The following is a 23465-nucleotide window of genomic DNA, read 5'->3' on the forward strand; positions in this document are numbered from 1 at the left end:
TTCTTTTCTATGTGTCTTTTTTCCTACTTCCGTGGACCTGTGTCCAGGGCCCCTTGCCCCCAAAAGCCCTTCAACTAGTTATTCTCCAGCAGAACACTTTTCTGCCAGTAAAAATATTTTCTTTCAGGAATTGGCTAAAAGTTGTTTTCACAAAAACTTCCTTATATGAATTGGCCTATAATTATCTTGCTCTTTCTTAGAATTTCTGCAGAGCTTATTATGCACACCTAAAGTGTACCAATTCACACTTGGTTCTAGGGTCTATAGTAGAGTCACAGAAACATGACTCCCATCATGAATGCAAGCTAGCATGTGGTCCCTAAAGCAGGGGATGTGTCTTGTATGCCTCTTCAATCCTCGTACAGTGTCTAATACAGTGCTGCTTCCACAGCATTGAGCAGCAGTCCTTAAGAGGGTGGAGTTTAGAATTTGATCTTTGCAGACCTGAGTTTTCATCCTGGGTCTATAACCTATAAGCAGTACAAGAAAGGTACCCAAACTGTCCGTTTCATTTGTGGGGCCACTACCCATTTTACAGGGTGTGATAGTTAATTCCATGTGTCCACGTGACTGCCTTAAGGAATATGTCAGGAATTGGTAAAGCATTGTTTCTGGGTGAGCCTGCACACGTATTCCTGGGAAGATTTGTGTGAGCTGGTGGACAGAGTGGGGAAGATGCCTTCAATAGAGACAGGCCCCATCCAATTCTCTGAGGGCCCAGATAGAAGAAACAGGGCAGAGGAAAGGCAGTTTCTTCCCTTTCCCTCCTGGATCTGGGACTCTTCTTTTCCTGCCCTTGGACATCAGAACTTCAGGCTCCTTTTTTTTTTTTTTTGAGACGGAGTCTTGCTCTGTAACCCAAGCTGGAGTGCAGTGGCATGATCTCGGCTCACTGCAAGCTCCGCCTCCTGGGTTCACGCCATTCTCCTGCCTCAGCCTCCGAAGTAGCTGGGACTACAGGTGCCCACCACCACGCCCAGCTAATATTTTTGTATTTTTAATAGAGATGGGGTTTCACCGTGTTAGCCAGGATGGTCTCTATCTCCTGACCTCGTGATCCGCCCACCTCGGCCTCCCAAAGTGCTGGGATTACAGGCTTGAGCCACCGTGCCCGGCCCAGGCTCTTTTTATGCTGAGAGTTACACTGTCCACTTCCCTGGTTCTGAAGTTTTTGAGTGTGGACTGAATCACACTCCTGGCATCCCAGGGGCTCCAGCTTGCAGACAGCCTGTCCTGAGACTTTTCACCTCTAATTCCCCTAATAAATCCTCTCTCATCTGTCTTTGCTGATAAGCTGCTGGTGATGTCTCTCGAGAGCCCCGATTAATTCATAGGGGTAATGTGAGGGAGAAATGAGGTCGTGCATGGGGAGCATTTCACACCCTGCCTGACACATGCCCAGGTCCAATAGGCAGCAGCTGCAGTTCTTCTAGAGCTTAGCATCAGTGTTCAAAACAGCAGAAGGCCTTCCCTCTGGTACCCAGCCATCATGTTGAGCTTCTCCTGTCATTTTTCAATTCCAGAGTGTTTTTTGAGAGCAATTCTGTGTCCTGTGTATCACTGTCATGGGGCTAACAACAATCCATAGGCATGGGGATCTGAAGCTGGGAATAAGCAAACGTCAGAAAGTTCTTAGGAGTCAGGAGCAGAGGAAGCTGCATGGTCAAGGGGAATCGACGTGAGCCTTCCTGCCATGTGTCCTATTGCCTGCGGTCTAATGAGACAGAGACATATGTATGTATACATCATCTCATGCTTAGCTCTTTAATATGTACAAGGTGTTTTCAAATTCTCCCACCAACTGTCTTTGACAGCTGAGAATCTCAAGATCACCTGTTGTTCATGACTGCTGTCAAGGGGATCCTCCCTTTAGGGACACAGGAAAATTTTCCTAAAAACGTCAGGAAGCTTTGGTATCTATTATTTTATTATAAAAATCAACTACAGCTTTGCTGCTATATTACTTCGGATCTTTACTCATTCCACTGTTTATTTTAAGCCTCAGCTTGTGGATAGTTGGAGAAGGAGGGAAAATATGTAACACTCTTATTAACTAATTTAACTGTGTATATAACATGTAGAATAAAGAAAGACTTGAAGATGTAGTATTTGTGAATGCTCCAACAAATTAAAAGATTATTTAAATTATTGATTTCTGATTAAACCACTTATTATCTATAATGAATTAAAACAGTTTGTGAAAATAAATTAAGTGACATTTTTGCATCTGTAATTTCAAAATCATAGTAACTTTTCAAAGCCAAAAATTTCTGAAACAGAAGTCTGCCAATCATCACAATAAAACATGAAGCCCAAGTGAAAGAATTAGTCAGGATGGGCTCCCAACAAATAGCAGTTGAAGCTCCAACTGCCATGAAATGATGAAAAAAACCTGGTGTAAGTGCCATGGAAAATTTTTTTTAATGTCAAAAGAATCAACACAGACTGTTTTGGCTTGCAGAGCTTGAATGGAAACATGGCATTAAAATAAGGTGGACAACATTAATTCTTGAATATAACTTTAAAATACACTGAAATATTGCTCCATAATATTCATCAAATCCAAAAGTGAGCACTGACAAGGTTCAGTTTATTTCTGTTTTTATGCTGTCATTATGTAAAAAAACTATAGCAGGAAGTTCACCAATTTCCCTTTGGAAAGAGATATACAACCACAGCCAATAGACTTTCCTAAAAGACAGCAGGAGCTTTTCATGCGGACTTGTTTCCTATCCATAACATACAAATATTTATCGTTCAGGGTCAATACAGCTTTGCAAATAAACAAGCTTTGAGTTACACCAAGGATGCTCATTCTTATATGGTATTTCCATATAAGAAATACAGAAGAAATATACCACAAAATGATGGTGTTCAGGACATGGGGCAACGCCCTGTTTCTGTGGTATAGCGTCTTAGGTTTCGTCAGGTTCCATACGAGGCAGCTACAAGTTCAACTTGCAAAGCTCTGAAATCCCTTCCTAAGCTAATGCAGTGAAGCCATGACTGCACCAAGGAAAGGATGAAACAGAGCTCATTTATTGTTTCTCAAATGATGCTACCATCTCTTCAAAGCCACCATTAATTTTAACACCTTTAAAGCTATAAGAACAATCTATGTAACAAGTGAAAACAGCCTATAAAATTAGTGCTTTACATCTCAAACCCTTATTATATGGACATTCATATTTTCAGAATCACATAAAAGTTTAACGTGCTATTCGTTGTAAGATTAAAGGGCATGAGTTATTCTGTCCATGTAATTACTAACAACTGGAAATTAAATCGTGATAATTTTGTACTTTATTCTTCTTAAAATGATAATTTCCTTTCTCCTTTTTCCTGACAGACATGCTTCAACAATACTAATAGCTTACCTTCTAAATAAATGATCATGTATAGAATATTTCATATATATTATATATTTATATTTATATTTATATATTTATGTATTATATAAATATAGATATGCTTATATATTTTATAGATGTCTAAATATTTATATAGAATATAAATATTTCCATGTATAAAAACTGTATGTGAAATTTATCTATATAAATGTATAAAACAGATATATAAATACACAAATATATATAATATGTACAAAATATATAGAGACAAATATGAATTATATATACATATACACATTAGAAACACACCGATCTTTTCTGTATATAGTAAAGACCTGTGTGGTTATATAAAAACTTGTGTATTTACACAAATATTTATAAATACAGATTATATATATATATATATACACACATTAGGAATACAGTAGTAAATTCTACCATATATAGAAAAGACCTGTGCATTTATATAATTATATATAAATGTAGATTACATATATACACATTAGAAATACACAGGTCTTTTCTATAAATGGAAAGTTGTACTATATCATACTCTCATTGCAATTATTGACAGCTGGGTATTGAATCGTGATAATTTTGTACTTTATTCTTCTAAAAGTGATAATTGCCTTCCTCTTTTTGCCTGTGAACCATGCTTCAACAATCATATCACCTTACCTTCTAAAATAAATGATTATATACAATATACACATATAAATATATTTATATAGCTATATATAAAATATATATTTATATATAAATATTTCTATATACAATCTATATATAAATATGAAAATATAAAAATACATATGTTAATACATAAATATATACAGTAGGTTCTAGTATACATAGACAAGACCTGTGTATTTCTAATGTGTGTATATATCATCTATATTCATATATATTTATATTTATATATTTTATATAAAATATATATTCCATATTTGTATATTTGTATTTACATATTTTATATATAAATATATAGGTTTGTATACAGTAAATATAGTTGTACATTTTATTTGCATATATTTATGTATATTTGTATATAGTGAATTCTACTATATACAGAAAAGACCTGTGTATTTCTAATATATAGAAATATGAAATGTACGTTTTGTCTCCTCAGTTGCAAAAAGGCTTTTTTCAAGTAGATAGATATTGCTCTACTTTGAATTTTTCTTCTTAATTATATTAGATTGTAGGGAGGGGACGCTGAAAGGAAAGAGATGGAAACAATTCTTCCATCAGTTTCTATTAAGGAAAAGTATTTTAACAATGAAACCTAACTAGGTAGAATCCAGATCTTGGTACGTGGTGTATGTGCTAGCAGGATTGCATGAAGAAACAAACCCTAAATGAAGCAGAGTCATCCTGTGAAGGGGAAATATGTCTCCAGTGCTCAGCCATGACGCAATCCTTATGCTCCTGTCTGGCAAACTCTGACCTGTCCCTCTGCCCTCAAGCCTGCAGTACCCCACTTCCCTCCCTCCCCACACAACACCTCTTCTTTCCTTCTTTCCTTTCTGCCTCCCAACACACCACCTCTTCCACCCTTCCTCGGTCCCCACAGGCCACCTCTTCCTCCCTTCCACCCCACACACATCTTCCTCCCTCCCTCCCCACAAACATCCTCTTCTTCCCTCTCTCCCCACACACAACCTGTTCCCCCGTCCCTTCCTCCTCACACCACCTCTTCCTTCGTCCGCCCCACCCACCATCTCTTCCTCCCTCCCTCCACACAAACGAACTCTTCCTCCCTCCCTCCACACACACCAGCTCTTCCTCCCTCCCTCCCCACACACCACCTCTTCCTCCGTCCCTCCCTCCCCACAAACCACCTCTTCTTCACTCTCTCCTTCCCCACACACCACCTCTTCCTCCCTCTCTCCCTCCTCACACACCACCTCTTCCTCCAATCCCACACACCACCTCTTCCTCCCTCCCTCCCTCCCCACACACCACCTCTACCTCCCTCTCTCCAACCTCACACACCAACTCTTCCTCCCTCCCTTCCTCCCCACACATCACCTCTTCCTCCCTCCCTCCCGACACACCACCTCTGCCTTCCACCCTCCCTCCCCAAACACATCTTCCTCCCTCCCTCCCTCCCCACACACCACCTCTTCCTCCCTACCTCCCACCCACACACCTCCTCTTCCTCCTTCCCTCCCCAGACAACTCCTCTTCTTCCCTCCCTCCACACACACCACCTCTTCCCCCCTCCCTCCGTCCCCAAACCACCACCTCTTCCTCCCTCCCTCCCCACAAACCACCTCTTCCTCCCTCCCTCCCTTCCCACACACCACCTCTTCCTCCCTCCCTCCCTTCCCACACACTACCTCTTCCTCCCTCCCTCCCCACACACAACCTCTTCCTCCCTCCCTCCCTCCCCACACACCATTTCTTCCTCCCTCCCTCCCTCCCCACACACCACCTCTTGCTCCCTCCCTCCCAACACACAACCTCTTCCTCCCTCTCTCCCTCCCTCCCCACACACCACCTCTTCCTCCCTCCCTCCCTCTCCACACACACCACCTCTTCCTCCCTCCTTCCCCACACAACACCTCTTCCTCCCTCTCTCCCTCCGCACACAACACCTCTTCCTCCCCCCCATCCCCACACACCACCTCTTCCTCCCTCCCTCCCTGCTTAACCACACACCACCTCTTCCTCCCTCCCTCCCTCACCACACGCCACCTCTTCCTCCCGCCCTCCCTCCCCACACACCAATTCTTCCTCCCTCCCTCCCCACACACCACCACTTTCTCCCTTCATCCCCACACACCACCTCTTCCTCCATCCCTCCCCACACACCACCTCTTCCTCCCTCCCTCCCCACACACCACCTCTTTCTCCCTCCCTCCCCACACACCACCTCTTCCTCCCTCCCTCCCCACACACCTCCTCTTCCTCCCTCCCTCCCCACACACTACCTCTTCCTCCCTCCCTCCCTCCCCACACATTTCATCTTCCTCCCTCCCTCCCCACACACCACTGCTTCCTCCCTCCCTCCCTCCCCACACACCACCTCTTCCGCCCTGCCTCCCCACACATCACCTCTTTCTCCCTGCCTGCCAACACACCAACTCTTCCTCCCTCTCTCCTTCCCCACACACCACCTCTTCCCCACTCCCTCCGTCCCCACACACCACCTCTTCCCCCCTCCCTCCGTCCCCACACACCACCTGTTCCTCCCTCCCCACACACCACCACTTCCTCCCTGCCTCCCCACACATCACCTCTTCCTCCCTACCTCCCAACACACCACCTCTTCCTCCCTCTCTCCCTCCCCACACACAACCTCTTTCTCCCTCCCTCCCTCCCCACACACCACCTCTTCCTCCTTCCCTCCCCACACACCACCTATTCCTCCCTCCGTCCCCACACACCACCTCTTCCTCCCTCTCTCCCTCCCCACACACCTCATCTTCTTCCCTCCCTCTCCACACACCACCTCTTCCTCCCTCCCTCCCTGCCTACCCACACACCACCTCTTCCTCCCTCCCTCCCTCCCCACACACCACCTCTTCCTCCCTGCCTCCCCACACACCACCTCTTCCTCCCTCTCTCCATCGCCACACACCTCATCTTCCTCCCTCTCTCCCTCCCTCCACCCACAACACCTCTTCTTCCCTCCCTCCACACACACAACCTCTTCCTCCCTGCCTCCCCACACAACACTTCTTCCTCCTTCTCTCCGTCCATCCACAAACACCACCTCTTCCTCTCTCCCTCCCCACACAACACCTTTTCCTCCCTCCCTCCCCACATACCACATATTCCTCCCTCCCTCCTCAAACACCACCTCTTCCTCCCTGCCTCCCCACACACCACCTCTTCCTCCCTCTCTCCATCGCCACACACCTCATCTTCCTCCCTCTCTCCCTCCCTCCACACAAACCACCTCTTCCTCCCTCCCTCCCTCCCCAAACACAACCTCTTCCTCCCTCCCTCCCTCCCCACACACCACCTCTTCTTCCTTCCCTTCCCACACACCACCTCTTCCTCCCTCCCTCCCTCTCTCAACACACACCACCTCTTCCTCCCTCCCTCCCCACACACCACCTCTACCTCCCTCCCTCCCCACACACAACCACTTCCTCCTTGCCTCCCCACACACCACGTCTTCCTCCCTCTCTCCATCGCCACACACCTCCTCTTCCTCCCTCTCTCCCTCCCTCCACACACACCACGTCTTCCTCCCACCCTCCCTCCCCAAACACAACCTCTTCCTCCCTCCCTCCCTCCCCACACACCACCTCTTCTTCCCTCCCTTCCCACACACCACCTCTTCCTCCCTCCCTCCCTCTCTCAACACACACCATCTCTTCCTCCCTCCGTCCCCACACACCACCTCTACCTCCCACCCCCCCACACACCACCTCTTCCTCCTTGCCTCCCCACACACCACCTCTTCCTCCCTCTCTCCATCAACACACACCTCATCTTCCTCCCTCTCTCCCTCCCTCCACACACAACACCTCTTCCTCCCTCCCTTCCCACACACCACCTCTTCCTCCCTCCCTCCCTCCCCACACACCACCTCTTCCTGCCTCCCTTCCCACACACCACCTCTTCCTCCCTCCCTGCCTCCCAACACACTACCTCTTCCTCCCTCCCTCCCCACACAAAACTTCTTCCTCCCTCCCTCCCTCCCCACACATCACTTCTTCCTCCCTCCCTCCCTCCCCACACCACTTCTTGCTCCCACCCTCCCAACACACCACCTCTTCCTCCCTCCGTCCCCACACACCACCTCTTCCTCCCTCCCTCCCCACACACCACCTCTTCCTTCCTCCCTGCCCACACACCACCTCTTCCTCCCTACCTCCCCACACACCACTTCTTCCTCCCTCCCTCCCTCCACACACACCACCTCTTCCTCCCTCCTTCCCCACAAACATCCTCTTCCTCCCTCCCTCCCCACACACCATCTCTTCCTCCCTCTCTCCCTTCCCACACACCTCATCTTCCTCCCTCTCTCCATCGCCACACACGTCATCTTCCTCCCTCTCTGCCTCCCTCCACACACACCACCTCTTCCTCCCTCCCTCCCCACACACCACCTCTTCCTCCCTCCCTTCCCACACACAACCTCCTCCTCCCTCCCTCCCTCCACACACAACACCTCTTCCTCCCTCCCTCACCACACACCACCCCTTCCTCCCTTCCTCCCTCCCCACACACCACCTCTTCCTCCCTCCCTCCCCACACACCACCTCTTCCTCCCTCCCTCCCCACGCACCACCTCTTCCTCCCTCCCTCCCCACACACCACCTCTTCTTCCCTCCCTGCCTCCACACACACCACCTCTTCCTCCCTCCCTCCCCACAAACCTCCTCTTCCTCCCTCCCTCCCCACACACTACCTCTTCCTCCCTCTCTCCATTCCCACACAGCTCATCTTCCTCCTTCTCTCCATCGCCACACACCTCATCTTCCTCCCTCTCTCCCTCCCTCCAAACACACCACCTCTTCCTACCTCCCTCCCCACACACCACCTCTTCCTTCCTCCCTTCCCACACACCACCTCTTCCTCCCTCCCTCCCTCCCTCCACACACAACACATCTTCCTCCTTCCCAACACACAACCTCTGCCTCCCTCCATCCCCACACCCCACCTCTTCCTACATCCCTCCCCACACAAAACCTCTTCCTCCCTCCCTCCCCACACACCACCTCTTCCTCCCTCCCTCCCACCACACACACCACCTCTTCCTCCCTCCCTCCCCACACACCACCTCTTCCTCCCTCCCTCCCCACACACCACCTCTTCCTCCCTCCCTGCCTCCACAAACACCACCTCTTCCTCCCTCCCTGCCTCCACACACACCACCTCTTCCTCCCTCCCTCCCCACAAACCTCCTCTTCCTCCCTCCCTCCCCACACACAACCTTTTCCTCCCTGCCTCCCCACACACCACCCCTTCCTCCCTCACTCCATCGCCACACACATCATCTTCCTCCCTCTCTCCCTCCCTCCACACACACCACCTCTTCCTCCCTCCCTTCCCATACACCACATCTTCCTCCCTCCCTCCCTCCCCACACACCACCTCTTCTTCCCTCCCTTCCCACACACCACCTCTTCCTCCCTCCCTCCCTCCCTCAACACACACCACCTCTTCCTCCCTCCCTCCCCACGCACCACCTCTTCCTCCCTCCCTCCCCACACAACACCTATTTCTCCCTCCCTCCCCACACACCACCTCTTCCTCCCTGCCTCCCTACACACCACCTCTTCCTCCCTCTCTACATCGCCACACACCTCATCTTCCTCCCTCTCTCCCTCCCTCCACACACACCACCTCTTCCTCCCTCCCTTCCCACACACCACCTCTGCCTCCCTCCCTCCCTCCCCACACACCCCCTCTTCCTGCCTCCCTTCCCACACACCACCTCTTCCTCCCTCCCTCCCTTCCCACACACTACCACTTCCTCCCTCCCTCCCCACACACAAATTCATCCTCCCTCCCTCCCTCCCCACATATCACTTCTTCCTCCCTCACTCCCTCCCCACACCACTTCTTGCTCCCACCCTCCCAACACACCACCTCTTCCTCCCTCCCTCCCCACACAACACCTCTTCAGCCCTCCCTCCCCACACACCACCTCTTCCTTCCTCCCTGCCCAAACACCACCTCTTCCTCCCTCCCTCCCCACACACCACTTCTTCCTCCCTCCCTCCTTCCACACACACCACCTCTTCCTCGTCCCTCCCCACAAACATCCTCTTCCCACCTACCTCCCCACAAAACACCTCTTCCTCCCTCTCTCCCTTCCCACAAACCTCATCTTCCTCCCTCTCTCCATCGCCACACATGTCATCTTCCTCCCTCTCTGCCTCCCTCCACACACACCACCTCTTCCTCCCTCCCTCCCCACACACCACCTCTTCCTCCCTCCCTTCCCACACACCACCTCTTCCTCCCTCCCTCCCTCCACACACAACAACTCTTCCTCCCTCCGTCACCACACACAACCTCTTCCTCCCTCCCTCACCACACACAACCCCTTCCTCCCTTCCTCCCTCCCCACACACCACCTCTTCCTCCCTCCCTCCCCACACACCACCTCTTCCTCCCTCCCTCCCCACACAGCACCTCTTCCTACCTCCCTCCCCACACACCACCTGTTCCTCACTCCCTGCCTCCACACACACCACCTCTTCCTGCCTCGCTCCCCACAAACCTCCTCTTCCTCCCTCCCTCCCCACCCACCACCTCTTCCTCCCTCTCTCCCTTCCCACACACCTCATCTTCCTCCCTCTCTCCATCGCCACACACCTCATCTTCCTCCCTCTCTCCCTCCCTGCAAACACGCCACCTCTTCCTACCTCCCTCCCCACACACCACCTCTTCCTCCCTCCCTTCCCACACACCACCTCTTCCTCCCTACCTCCCTCCCTCCACACACAACACATCTTCCTCCTTCCCAACACACAAACTTCCTCCCTCCCTCCTCACACCCCACCTCTTCCTCCCTCCCTCCCCACACACAACCTCTTCCTCCCTCCCTCCCCACACACCACTTCTTCCTCCCTCCCTCCCACCACACACACCACCTCTTCCTCCCTCCCTCCCCACAAACCTCCTCTTCATCCCTCCCTCCCCACACACAACCTCTTCCTCCCTGCCTCCCCACACACCACCTCTTCCTCCCTCACTCCATCGCCACACACCTCATCTTCCTCCCTCTCTCCCTCCCTCCACACACACCACCTCTTCCTCCCTCCCTTCCCATACATCACCTCTTCCTCCCTCCCTCCCTCCCCACACACCACCTCTTCTTCCCTCCCTTCCCACACACCACCTCTTCCTCCCTCCCTCCCTCCCTCAACACACACCACCTCTTCCTCCCTCCCTCCCCACGCACCACCTCTTCCTCCCTCCCTCCCCACACACCACCTATTTCTCCCTCCCTCCCCACACACCACCTCTTCCTCCCTGCCTCTCCACACACCACCTCTTCCTCCCTCTCTCCATCGCCACACACCTCATCTTCCTCCCCCTCTCCCTCCCTCCACACACACCACCTCTTCCTCCCTCCCTTCCCACACACCACCTCTACCTCCCTCCCTCCCTCCCCACACACCCCCTCTTCCTGCCTCCCTTCCCACACACCACCTCTTCCTCCCTCCCTCCCTTCCCATACACTACCACTTCCTCCCTCCCTCCCCACACACAAATTCTTCCTCCCTCCCTCCCTCCCCACATATCACTTCTTCCTCCATCCTTCCCTCCCCACACCACTTCTTGCTCCCACCCTCCCAACACACCACCTCTTCCTCCCTCCCTCCCCACACACCACCTCTTCCTCCCTCCTTCCCCACACACTACCTCTTCCTCCCTCTCTCCCTCCACACACAACACCTCTTCCTCCCCCCCATCCCCACACACAACCTCTTCCTCCCTCCCTCCCTGCTTAACCACACACCACCTCTTCCTCCCTCCCTCCCTCCCCACACGCCACCTCTTCCTCCCGCCCTCCCTCCCTACACACCATTTCTTCCTCCCTCCCTCCCCACACACCACCACTTTCTCCCTTCATCCCCACACACCACCTCTTCCTCCCTCCCTCCCCACACACCACCTCTTCCTCCCTCCCTCCCCACACACCACCTCTTTCTCCCTCCCTCCCGACACACCACCTCTCCCTCCCTCCCTCCACACACACCAGCTCTTCTTCCCTCCCTTCCCACACACCACCTCTTCCTCCCTCCCTCCCTCCCTCAACACACACCACCTCTTCCTCCCTCCCTCCCCACACACCACCTCTTCCTCCCTCCCTCCCCACACACCACCTATTCGTCCCTTCCTCCCCACACACCACCTCTTCCTCCCCGCCTCCCCACACACCACCACTTCCTCCCTCTCTCCATCGCCACACACGTCATCTTCCTCCCTCTCTACCTCCCTCCACACACACCACCTCTTCCTCCCTCCCTCCCACAGACCACCTCTTCCTCCCTCCCTTCCCACACACCACTTCTTCCTCCCTCCCTCCCTCCACACACAACACCTCTTCCTCCCTCCCTCACCACACACAACCTCTTCCTCCCTCCCTCCCCACACACCACCCCTTCCTCCGGTCCTCCCCCCCACACACTACCTCTTCCTCCCTCCCCACACACCACCTCTTCCTCCCTCCCTCCCCACACGCCACCTCTTCCTACTTCCCTCCCCACACACCACCTCTTCCTCCCTCCCTGCCTCCAAACACACCACCTCTTCCCCCCTCCCTCCCCACAAATCTCCTCTTCCTTCCTCCCTCCCTACACACCGCCTCTTCCTCCCTCTCTCCATTCCCACACACCTCATCTTCCTCCTTCTCTCCATCACCACACACCTCATCTTCCTCCCTCTCTCCCTCCCTCCACACACACCACCTCTTCCTCCCTCCCATCCCATTCACCACCTCTTCCTCCCTCCATCTCTCCCCACACACCACCTCTTCCTCCCTCCCTCCCCACACACCACCTCTTTCTCCCTCCCTCCCCACACACCACCTCTCCCTCCCTCCCTCCACACACACCAGCTCTTCTTCCCTCCCTTCCCACACACCACCTCTTCCTCCCTCCCTCCCTCCCTCAACACACACCACCTCTTCCTCCCTCCCTCCCCACACACCACCTCTTCCTCCCTCCCTCCCCACACACCACCTATTCGTCCCTCCCTCCCCACACACCACCTCTTCCTCCCCGCCTCCCCACACACCACCACTTCCTCCCTCTCTCCATCGCCACACACGTCATCTTCCTCCCTCTCTACCTCCCTCCACACACACCACCTCTTCCTCCCTCCCTCCCACACACCACCTCTTCCTCCCTCCCTTCCCACACACCACTTCTTCCTCCCTCCCTCCCTCCACACACAACACCTCTTCCTCCCTCCCTCACCACACACAACCTCTTCCTCCCTCCCTCCCCACACACCACCCCTTCCTCCCTTCCTCCCTCCCCACACACTACCTCTTCCTCCCTCCCCACACACCACCTCTTCCTCCCTCCCTCCCCACACGCCACCTCTTCCTACTTCCCTCCCCACACACCACCTCTTCCTCCCTCCCTACCTCCAAACACACCACCTCTTCCCCCCTCCCTCCCCACAAATCTCCTCTTCCTTCCTCCTTCCCTACACACCGCCTCTTCCTCCCTCTCTCCATTCCCACACACCTCATCTTCCTCCTTCTCTCCATCACCACACACCTCATCTTCCTCCCTCTCTCCCTCCCTCCACACACACCACCTCTTCCTCCCTCCCTTCCCATACACCACCTCTTCCTCCCTCCATCTCTCCCCACACACCACCTCTTCTTCCCTCCCTTCCCACTCACCACCTCTTCCTCCCTCTCTCCCTCCCTCAACACACACCACCTCTTCCTCCCTCCCTCCCCACACACCACCTCTTCCTCCCTCCCTCCCCACACACCACCTATTCCTCCCTCCTTCCCCACACACCACCTCTTCCTCCCTGCCTCCCCACACACCACTTCTTCCTCCCTCTCTCCATCGCCATACACCTCATCTTCCTCCCTCTCTCCCTCCCTCCACACACAACACCTCTTCCTCCCTCCCTTCCCACACACCACCTCTGCCTCCCTCCCTCCCTCCCCACAAACGACCTCTTCCTGCCTCCCTTCCCACACACCACCTCTTCCTCCCTCCCTCCCTTCCCACACACTACCTCTTCCTCCCTCCCTCCCGACACACAACTTCTTCCTCCCCCCCTCCTTCCCCACATATCACTTCTTCCTCCCTCCCTCCCTCCCCACACCACTTCTTGCTCCCACACTCCCAACACACCACCTCTTCCTCCCTCCCTCCCCACACACCACCTCTTCCTCCCTCCCTCCCCCACACCACCTCTTCCTTCCTCCCTGCCCACACACCACCTCTTCCTCCCTCCCTCCCCACACACCACTTCTTCCTCCCTCCCTCCCTCCACACACACCACCTCTTCCTCCCACCCTCCCCACAAACATCCTCTTCCCCCCTCCCTCCCCACACACCAACTCTTCCTCCCTCTCTCCCTTCCCACACACCTCATCTTCCTCCCTCTCTCCATCGCCACACACGTCATCTTCCTCCCTCTCTGCCTCCCGCCACACACACCACCTCTTCCTCCCTCCCTCCCCACACACCACCTCTTCCTCCCTCACTTCCCACACACCACCTCTTCCTCCCTCCCTCCCTCCACACACAACACCTCTTCCTCCCTCCCTCACCACACACAACCTCTTCCTCCCTCCCTCCCCAGACAACACCCCTTCCTCCCTTCCTCCCTCCCCACACACCAACTCTTCCTCCCTCCCTCCCCACACACCACCTCTTCCTCCCTCCCTCCCCACACACCACCTCTTCCTCCCTCCCTCCCCACACACCACCTCTTCCTCCCTCCCTTCCCACACACCACTTCCTCCCTCCCTCCCTCCACACACAACACCTCTTCTTCCCTCCCTCAGCACACACAACCTCTTCCTCCCTCCCTCCCCACACACCACCCCTTCCTCCCTTCCTCCCTCCCCACACACGACGTCTTCCTCCCTCCCTCCCCACACACCACCTCTTCCTCCCTCCTTCCCCACACATCACCTCTTCCTACCTCCCTCCCCACACACCACCTCTTCCTCCCTCCCTGCCTCCACACACACCACCTCTTCCTCCCTCGATCCCCACATACCTCCTCTTCCTCCCTCCCTCCCCACACACCACCTCTTCCTCCATCTCTCCCTTCCCACACACCTCAATTTCCTCTCCTGTCCGTCGCCACACACCTCATCTTCCTCCCTCTCTCCCTCCATCCACACACACCACCTCTTCCTCCCTCCCTTCCCATACACCAACTCTTCCTCCCTCCCTCTCTCCCCACACACCACCTCTTCTTCCCTCCCTTCCCACACACCACCTCTTCCTCCCTCCCTCCCCCCCTCAACACACACCACCTCTTCCTCCCTCCCTCCCCACACACCACCTATTCCTCCCTCCCTCCCCACACACCACCTCTTCCTCCCTGCCTCCCCACACACCACCTCTTCCTGCCTCTCTCCATCACCACACACCTCATCTTCCTCCCTCTCTCCCTCCCTCCACACACACCACCTCTTCCTCCCTCCCTTCCCACACACCGCCTCTTCCTCCCTCCCTCCCTCCCCACGCACCACCTCTTCCTGCCTCCCTTCCCACACACCACCTCTTCCTCCCTCCCTCCCTTCACACACACTACCTCTTCCTCCCTCCTTCCCCACACACCACATCTTCCTCCCTCCCTCCCCACACGACTTCTTGCTCCCACCCTCCCAACACACCACTTCTTCCTCCCTCCCTCCCCACACACCACCTCTTCCTCCCACCCTCCCCACACACCACCTCTTCCTTCCTCCCTGCCCACACACCACCTCTTCCTCCCTCCCTCCCCACACACCACTTCTTCCTCCCTCCCTCCCTGCACACACACCACCTCTTCCTCCCTCCCTCCCCACAAACATCCTCTTGCTCCCTCCCTCCCCACACACAACCTCTTCCTCCCTCTCTCCCTTCCCACACACCTCATCTTCCTCCCTCTCTCCATCGCCACACACGTCATCTTCCTCCTTCTCTGCCTCCCTCCACACACACCACCTCTTCCTCCCTCCCTCCCAACACACCACCTCTTCCTCCCTCCCTTCCCACACACCACCTCTTCCTCCCTCCCTCCCTCCACACACAACACCTCTTCCTCCCTCCCTCACCACACACAACCTCTTCCTCCTTCCCTCCACACACACCACCCCTTCCTCCCTTCCTCCCTCCCCACACAACACCTCTTCCTCCCTCCCTCCTCACACACCACGTCTTCCTCCCTCCCTCCCCACACACCAACTCTTCCTACCTCCCTGCCCACACACCACATCTTCCTCCCTCCCTGCCTCCACACACACGACCTATTCCTCCCTCCCTCCCCACAAACCTCCTTTTCCTCCCTCCCTCCCCGCACACCACCTCTTCCTCCCTCTCTCCCTTCCCACACACCTCATCTTCCTCCTTCTCTCCATCGCCACACACCTCATCTTCCTCCCTCTCTCCCTCCCTCCACACACACCACCTCTTCCTTCCTCCCTTCCCACACACCACCTCTTCCTCCCTCCCTTCCCACACACCACCTCTTCCTCCCTCCCTCCCTCCCTCCACACACAACACCTCTTCCTCCTTCCCCACACACAACCTCTTCCTCCCTCCCTCCCCACACACCACCTCTTCCTCCCTCCCTCCCCACACACAACCTCTTCCTCCCTCCCTCCCCACAAACCACCTCTTCCTCCCTCCCTCCCTACACACACACCACCTCTTCCTCCCTCCCTCCCCACAAACCTCCCCTTCTTCCCTCCCTCCCCACACACCACCTCTTCCTCCCTCTCTCCCTTCCCACACACCTCATCGTCCTCCCTTCCTGCCTACACACACACCTCATCTTCCTCCCTTCCTCCCCACACACCACCTCTTCCTCCCTCCCTCCCCACACACCACCTCTTCCTCCCTCCCTCCCAAACACCACCTCTTCCTCCCTCCCTCCCTCCACACACACCACCCCTTCCTCCCTCCCTCCCCACAATCCTCCTCTTCCTCCCTCCCTCCCCACACATCACCTCTTCCTTCCTCCCCACACACCTCCTCTTCCTCTGTCTTTCCCCACACACCACCTCTTTCTCCCTCCCTCCCTCCCCACACACCAACTCTTCCTCCCTCCCTCCCTCCCCACACACAACCACTTCCTCCCTCCCTCCCTCCATACACACCACCTCTTCCTCCCTCCCTCCCTCCCCAAACACAACCTCTTCCTCCCTCCCTCCCCACACACCACCTCTTCCTCCCTGCCTCCACACACACCACCTCTTCCTCCTCCCTCCCACCCCACACACGACCACTTCCTCCCTCTCTCCCTCCTTGCACAACACCACTTCCTCCCTCCCTCCCTCCCCAAACATCACCTCTTCCTCCCTCCCTCCCTCCCGACACACCACCTCTGCCTTCCTCCCTCCCTCACCAAACACCACATTTTCCTCCCTCCGTCCCTTCCCACACACCACCTCTTCCTCCGTTCCTCCCACCCACACACCTTCTCTTCCTCCTTCCCTCCCCAGACACATCCGCTTCTTCCCTGCCTCCTCACACACCACCTCTTCCCCCCACCTTCCGTCCCCAAAACACCACTTCTTCCTCCCTCCCTCTCCATACACCACCTCTTCCTCCCTCCTTCCCTTCCCACACACTACCTCTTCCTCCCTCCCTCCCCACACACAACTTCTTCCTCCCTCCCTCCCTCCCCACACACCACTTCTTCCTCCCTCCCTCCCTCCCCACACCACCTCTTGCTCCCTCCCTCCCAACACAACACCTCCTCCTCCCTCTCTCCCTCCCCACACACCACCTCTTCCTCCCTCCCTCCATCTCCACACACACCACCTCTTCCTCCCTCTTTCCCCACACACCACGTGTTCCTCCCTCTCTCCCTCCCGACACACCTCATCTTCCTCCCCCCTCCACACACACCACCTCTTCCTCCATCCCTCCCTGCCTACCCACACACCACCTCTTCCGCCCTCCCTCTCACCCCACACACCACCTCTTCCTCCCTTCCTCCCTCCCCACACACCACCTCTTCCTCCCTCCCTCTCTCCCCACACACCAGTACTTCCTCCCTCCCTTCCCACACACCACCTCTTTCTCCCTCCCTTCCCACACACCACCTCTTCCTCCCTCCCTCCCCACACGCCACCTCTTCCTCCCTCCCTCGCCACACACCACCTCTTCCTCCCTCCCTCCCCACACACCTCATCTTCCTCCCTCCCTCCCTACACACCACCTCTTCATCCCTCCCTCCCTCCCAACACACTTCATCTTTCTCCCTCCCTCCCCACACACCACTTCTTCCTCCCTCCCTCCCTCCCAACACACCACTTCTTCCTCCCTGCCTCCCAACACAACACCTCTTCCTCCCTCTCTCCCTCCCCACACACCAAGTCTTCCCCCCTGCCTCCGTCCCCATAGAGAACCTCTTCCCCCCTCCCTCCGTCCCCACACACCACCTCTTTCTCCCTCCCCACACACCACCTCTTCCTCCCTACCTCCCCACACACAACGTCTTCCTCCCTCCCTCACTCCCCACACACCACCTCTTCCTCCTTCCCTCCCCATACATGACCTCTTCCTCCCTCCATCCCCACACACCACTTCTTCCTCCCTCTCTCCCTCCCCACACACCTCATGTTCCTCCCTCCCTCCCCACACACCACCTCTTCCTCCCTCCCTCCCTGCCTACCCACACACCACCTCTTCCTCCGTCCCTCCCTCCCCACACACCACCTCTTCCTCCCTGCCTCCCCACACAACACCTCTTCCTCCCTCTCTCCATCGCCACACATCTCACCTTCCTCCCTCTCTCCCTCCCTCCCCACACACCACCTCTTCCTCCCTGCCTCCCCACACACCACCACTTCCTCCCTCTCTCCATCGCCACACACCTCATCTTCCTCCCTCTCTCCCTCCCTCCACACACATCACCTCTTCCTCCCTCCCTTCCCACACACCACGTCTTCCTCCCTTCCTCCCTCCCTCCACACACACCACCTCTTCCTCCCTCCCTCCCCACACACCACCTCTTCCTCCCTGCCTCCCCGCACACCACCTCTTCCTCCCTCTCTCCATCGCCACACACCTCATCTTCCTCCCTCTCTCCCTCCCTCCACACACACCACCTCTTCCTCCCTCCCTTCCCACACACCACCTCTTCCTCCCTCCCTCCCTCCACACACACCACCTCTTCCTCCCTGCCTCCCCACACACCACTTCTTCATCCCTCCCTCCCCACACACCACCTATTCCTCCCTCCCTCCCCACACACCACCTCTTCCTCCCTGCCTCCCCACACACCACCTCTTCCTCCCTCTCTCCATCGCCACACACCTCATCTTCCTCCCTCTCTCCCTCCCTCCACACACACCACCTCTTCCTCCCTCCCTTGCCACACACCACCTCTTCCTCCCTTCCTCCCTCCCTCCACACACACCACCTCTTCCTCCCTGCCTCCGCACACACCACCTCTTCCTCCCTCTCTCCATCGCCACACACCTCGTCTTCCTCCCTCTCTCCCTCTCTCCACACACACCACCTCTTCCTCCCTCCCTTGCCACACACCACCTCTTCCTCCCTTCCTCCCTCCCTCCACACACACCACCTCTTCCTCCCTCCCTCCCCACACACCACCTCTTCCTCCCTCCCTCCCCACACACCACCTATTCCTCCCTCCCTCCCCACACACCACCTCTTCCTCCCTGCCTCCCCACACACCACCTCTTCCTCCCTCTTTCGATCACCACACACCTCATCTTCCTCCCTCTCTCCCTCCCTCCACATATGCCACCTCTTCCTCCCTCCCTTCCCTCCCACCACTTCTTCCTCCCTCCCTCCCTCCCTCCCTCCCTCCCCACACACCACCTGTTCCTCCCTCCCTTCCCACTCACCACCTCTTCCTCCCTCCCTCCCTCCCCCCACTCACAGCACCTCTTCCTCCCTCCCTCCCCACAGACAACCTCTTCCTCCCTCCCTCCCCAAACACCACCCCTTCCTCCCTTCCTTCCTCCCCACACACCACCTCTTTCTCCCTCCCTGCCCACACACCACCTCTTCCTCCCTCCCTCCCCCCACACCACCTCTTCCTCCCTCCCTCCCCACACACCACCACTTCCTCCCTCCCTCCCTCCACAGACACCACCTCTTCCTCCCTCCCTCACCACAAACCTCCTCTTCCTCCCTCCCTCCGAACACATCACCTCTTCCTCCCTCCCTTCCTCCCCACACACCTCCTCTTCCTCTGTCCCTCCCCACACACCACCTCTTCCTCCCTCCCTCCCTCCCCAAACACCACCTCTTCCTCCCTCCCTCCCTCTCCACACACCACCTCTTCCTCCCTCCCTCCCTCCCCACACACAACCTCTTCCTCCCTCCCTCCCTCCGTAGACACCACCTCTTCCTCCCTCCCTCCCTCCCCAAACACAACCTCTTCCTCCCTCCCTCCCCACACACCGCCTCTTCCTCCCTGCCTCCACACACACCACCTCTTCCTCCCTCCCTCCCCACACACCTCCTCGTCCTCCTTCCCTCCCCACACACCACCTCTTCCTCCCTCCCTGTCACCCCACACACCACCTCTTCCTCCCTCTCTCCCTCCTCACCCACCACCACTTCCTCCCTCCCTCCCCACACATCACCTCTTCCTCCCTCCCTCCCTCCCGGCACACCACCTCTGCCTTCCTCCCTCCCTCCCCAAACACCACATCTTCCTCCCTCCGTCCCTTCCCACACACCACCTCTTTCTCCCTACCTCCCACCCACACACCTCCTCTTCCTCCTTCCCTCCCCAGACACCTCCTCTTCTTCCCTCCCTCCACACACACCACCTCTTCCCCCCTCCCTCCATCCCCAAAACACCACTTCTTCCTCCCTCCCTCTCCACACACCACCTCTTCCTCCCTCCCTCCCTTCCCACACACCACCTCTTCCTCCCTCCCTCCCCACACACCACCTCTTCCTCCCTCCCTCCCTCCACACACACCACCTCTTCCTCACTCCTTCCCTCCCCACGCACCACCTCTTCCTCCCTCCCTCCGCACACACCACCTCTTCCTCCCTCTCTCCCCACACATCACCTCTTCCTTCCTCCCTCCCTCCCTACACACCATGTCTTCCTCCCTTCCTCCCCACATACCACCTCTTCTTCCCTCCCTCCCCACACACCTCCTGTTCCTCCCTCTCTCCCCACACACCACCTCTTCCTCCCTCCCTCCCCACACACCTCCTCTTCCTCCCTCCCTCCCCACACACCTCCTCTTCCTCCCTCCCTCTCTCTTCACACATCACCTCTTCCTTCCTCCCTCCTTCCCCACACACCACCTCTTCCTCCCTCCCTCCCTCCCTCCCCACAATCAGAGAACACGGAGTCACTCAGATCAGTTTGCAACACATTCATTTTATTGTCATCAGCAGGGGAAGCACCCTGCTGGTGAGATCTCTGAGGTCTGGCACCTGGGCCTGAACTTAGTCACTGCTCGGGGATATAGGGGAGTACTCGGCCGTCCACACACTGGGTAGTTCTTCCAGCTCGGTCTCCTGACTCAGTGGGTCGTGCTGGGACCCCTCGCTCACTGGCTCCTCCGGTGGCAGCTCGTGCTGAGGGAGCTCCTGGCTGGGCTGGTCACTGGGGCCGGGTGCCGCTGCTCCGCTCCCCGCCTCAGGTGCCGTCACAGCCGCCATCTTTTTCGCAGCCCTTTTCTTCCCGCGTCTCCCTCTACGAGCGGCTTTTCCCTTCTCGGCCACCTCGGTAGTCTGGAAGGACAACAGGGAGATCACAGAAGGGCTCTGGTTTAGGGACGAGGATGGAGGAGGCCGGGAACAGGGACGTGTCCTCAGAAGCGGTGTGGGCCGGGTTGGGGGGTTGTGCCAGGTGAGGACAGGAGAGGATTCTTGTGAGGAAGGAGGCGAGGGGAAGACGAGGAGGAGCTTGGTGGGTCACTCACCTTCTTCTTCGGGCCACTGGGGCTCGGCTGAGAGGACTTCCTGTTTCGTGTCTCCTTGGCCTCGGCGGGAGGTCCCGAGGCTCCCGGCTTTGGACTCACCTTCCGCAGCTCAAAGTCTCCCAACAGTCAACGGCAGGCTGCCTGGTCTTCCTATATATACCCCTCCCGCGATCCCAGGACAATGAGGCGACCACGTCCCTGAGCTGTGATTGGTCAACATTCCACTACCCAGCCAATGGTAGCCCTGGGCGGGAAGGAAGGCCTTACACGTCACAAAGCACCATCAGGACATGGCGGAGGAAGTCGTGAGGGGGTGACATCTGATGAGGAAGGCAGGGTGCTCTGGTTGGAGAAAGGGAGATTTGGGTTAGCACCCCTAAAAATATTCCCAAACTGACATAGCACCCCTCCTAAACTCCCCATGCTCAATTTTGGGAGATCACGTGGCAAGGGAGGATATTTCCGTCACATGTTTCCCCCGGAATCCCCATTCAGTGGTACATTCTGTTCCTCCACCCCTACCATCACTACCCAGTTTCTGTATGACCTACCTAAAATCCCTGCATGCTAACTGGGATGGATGGAGGGCTATACGAAGACGTCAATCATCCGTCTCTCCTACAAATTCCTCTGCTACACCTTGAGGATCATTCACTTCTTGGATGCCATGAAACAACTTTTCCGTCTCACATACTTTTCCCAGCATCCACATAGTGCCGCACAATTTTTCATTTTCATGGTTTAAAGCACTGGCTTCCAGAGGTCAAGATCAGCAAACACACTGGCTCAGCTGGGTATCTATATCAGGCTGGGTTCCTCAGAGAAGGAGAAACTAAACAGGATATTGGGTGTGTGTATGTGTGTGTGATATTATATATCATAAATATATATTTACTATCACGTAGTATTTATTTATGAATAATATTATATATATGATACAGTTTATTCTAAGCAATTGGCTCACACATTCACACATTGTGGGGGTCTAGGCAGCTGAAATATATAGGGCAAGTGGGCAGGCTGGAAACTAAAAGTTTCTGCACAGCCAACAATCAACCCAATGAAAAGGCAGGCTATGGTTTGGGAGAAGCTAAATAAGAAAAAAGGTAGCTGCTTATGATTGAGGAGGTGTCATTCATATCAAAGTCATTGAAGATGTGCATTACAATAGCAAAAATACAGTAACTTCCCAGCAAATGGCAATAAGCCTCTTGAGGAAATGAAGTCATTTTTTGAATTAATGCAAGGATACCATTCAGAGTCAGGGTGACACTGATCCTGCTCTGCTTTTTGTGAGGCTATCTTCCCCATTGGTCTGTAGCACAAAAGACTATTCTATTGCATTAATTTTTGTAATTTAATGAAATCCCCATTTTTAACCTTGTTTATTGACTCATTTACTTATTACTGCTTTCTCACCCAGTACAACAAATATTCCATGAAGTCATGAACCTGCTTTATGTGTTCACACCTACACATCAAGTATCTAGTACAAATTCTGCCTGGCACAAAGCAAATTCTCAATAAATATTTATGGAATAGACCAGAAAGCAATGATTAAATACCTT

The 23465-nt window shown here is 55.2% G+C and overlaps 1 pseudogene across 1 annotated transcript; it reads right to left on the reverse strand.

Annotated features, from left to right (window-relative positions):
- Positions 1 to 21337: 21337 nt before the first annotated feature.
- Positions 21338 to 22147, reverse strand: LOC129025637 (variable charge Y-linked pseudogene; annotated as a pseudogene). Its single transcript, NR_190194.1, has 2 exons — positions 21898 to 22147; positions 21338 to 21706 (listed from the first exon to the last, which is right to left on the reverse strand). The product of NR_190194.1 is annotated as a variable charge Y-linked pseudogene (transcript).
- Positions 22148 to 23465: the final 1318 nt, after the last annotated feature.

This window comes from Pongo pygmaeus, chromosome Y (assembly GCF_028885625.2).
Source record: "Pongo pygmaeus isolate AG05252 chromosome Y, NHGRI_mPonPyg2-v2.0_pri, whole genome shotgun sequence".
Classification (NCBI taxonomy): domain Eukaryota; kingdom Metazoa; phylum Chordata; class Mammalia; order Primates; family Hominidae; genus Pongo; species Pongo pygmaeus.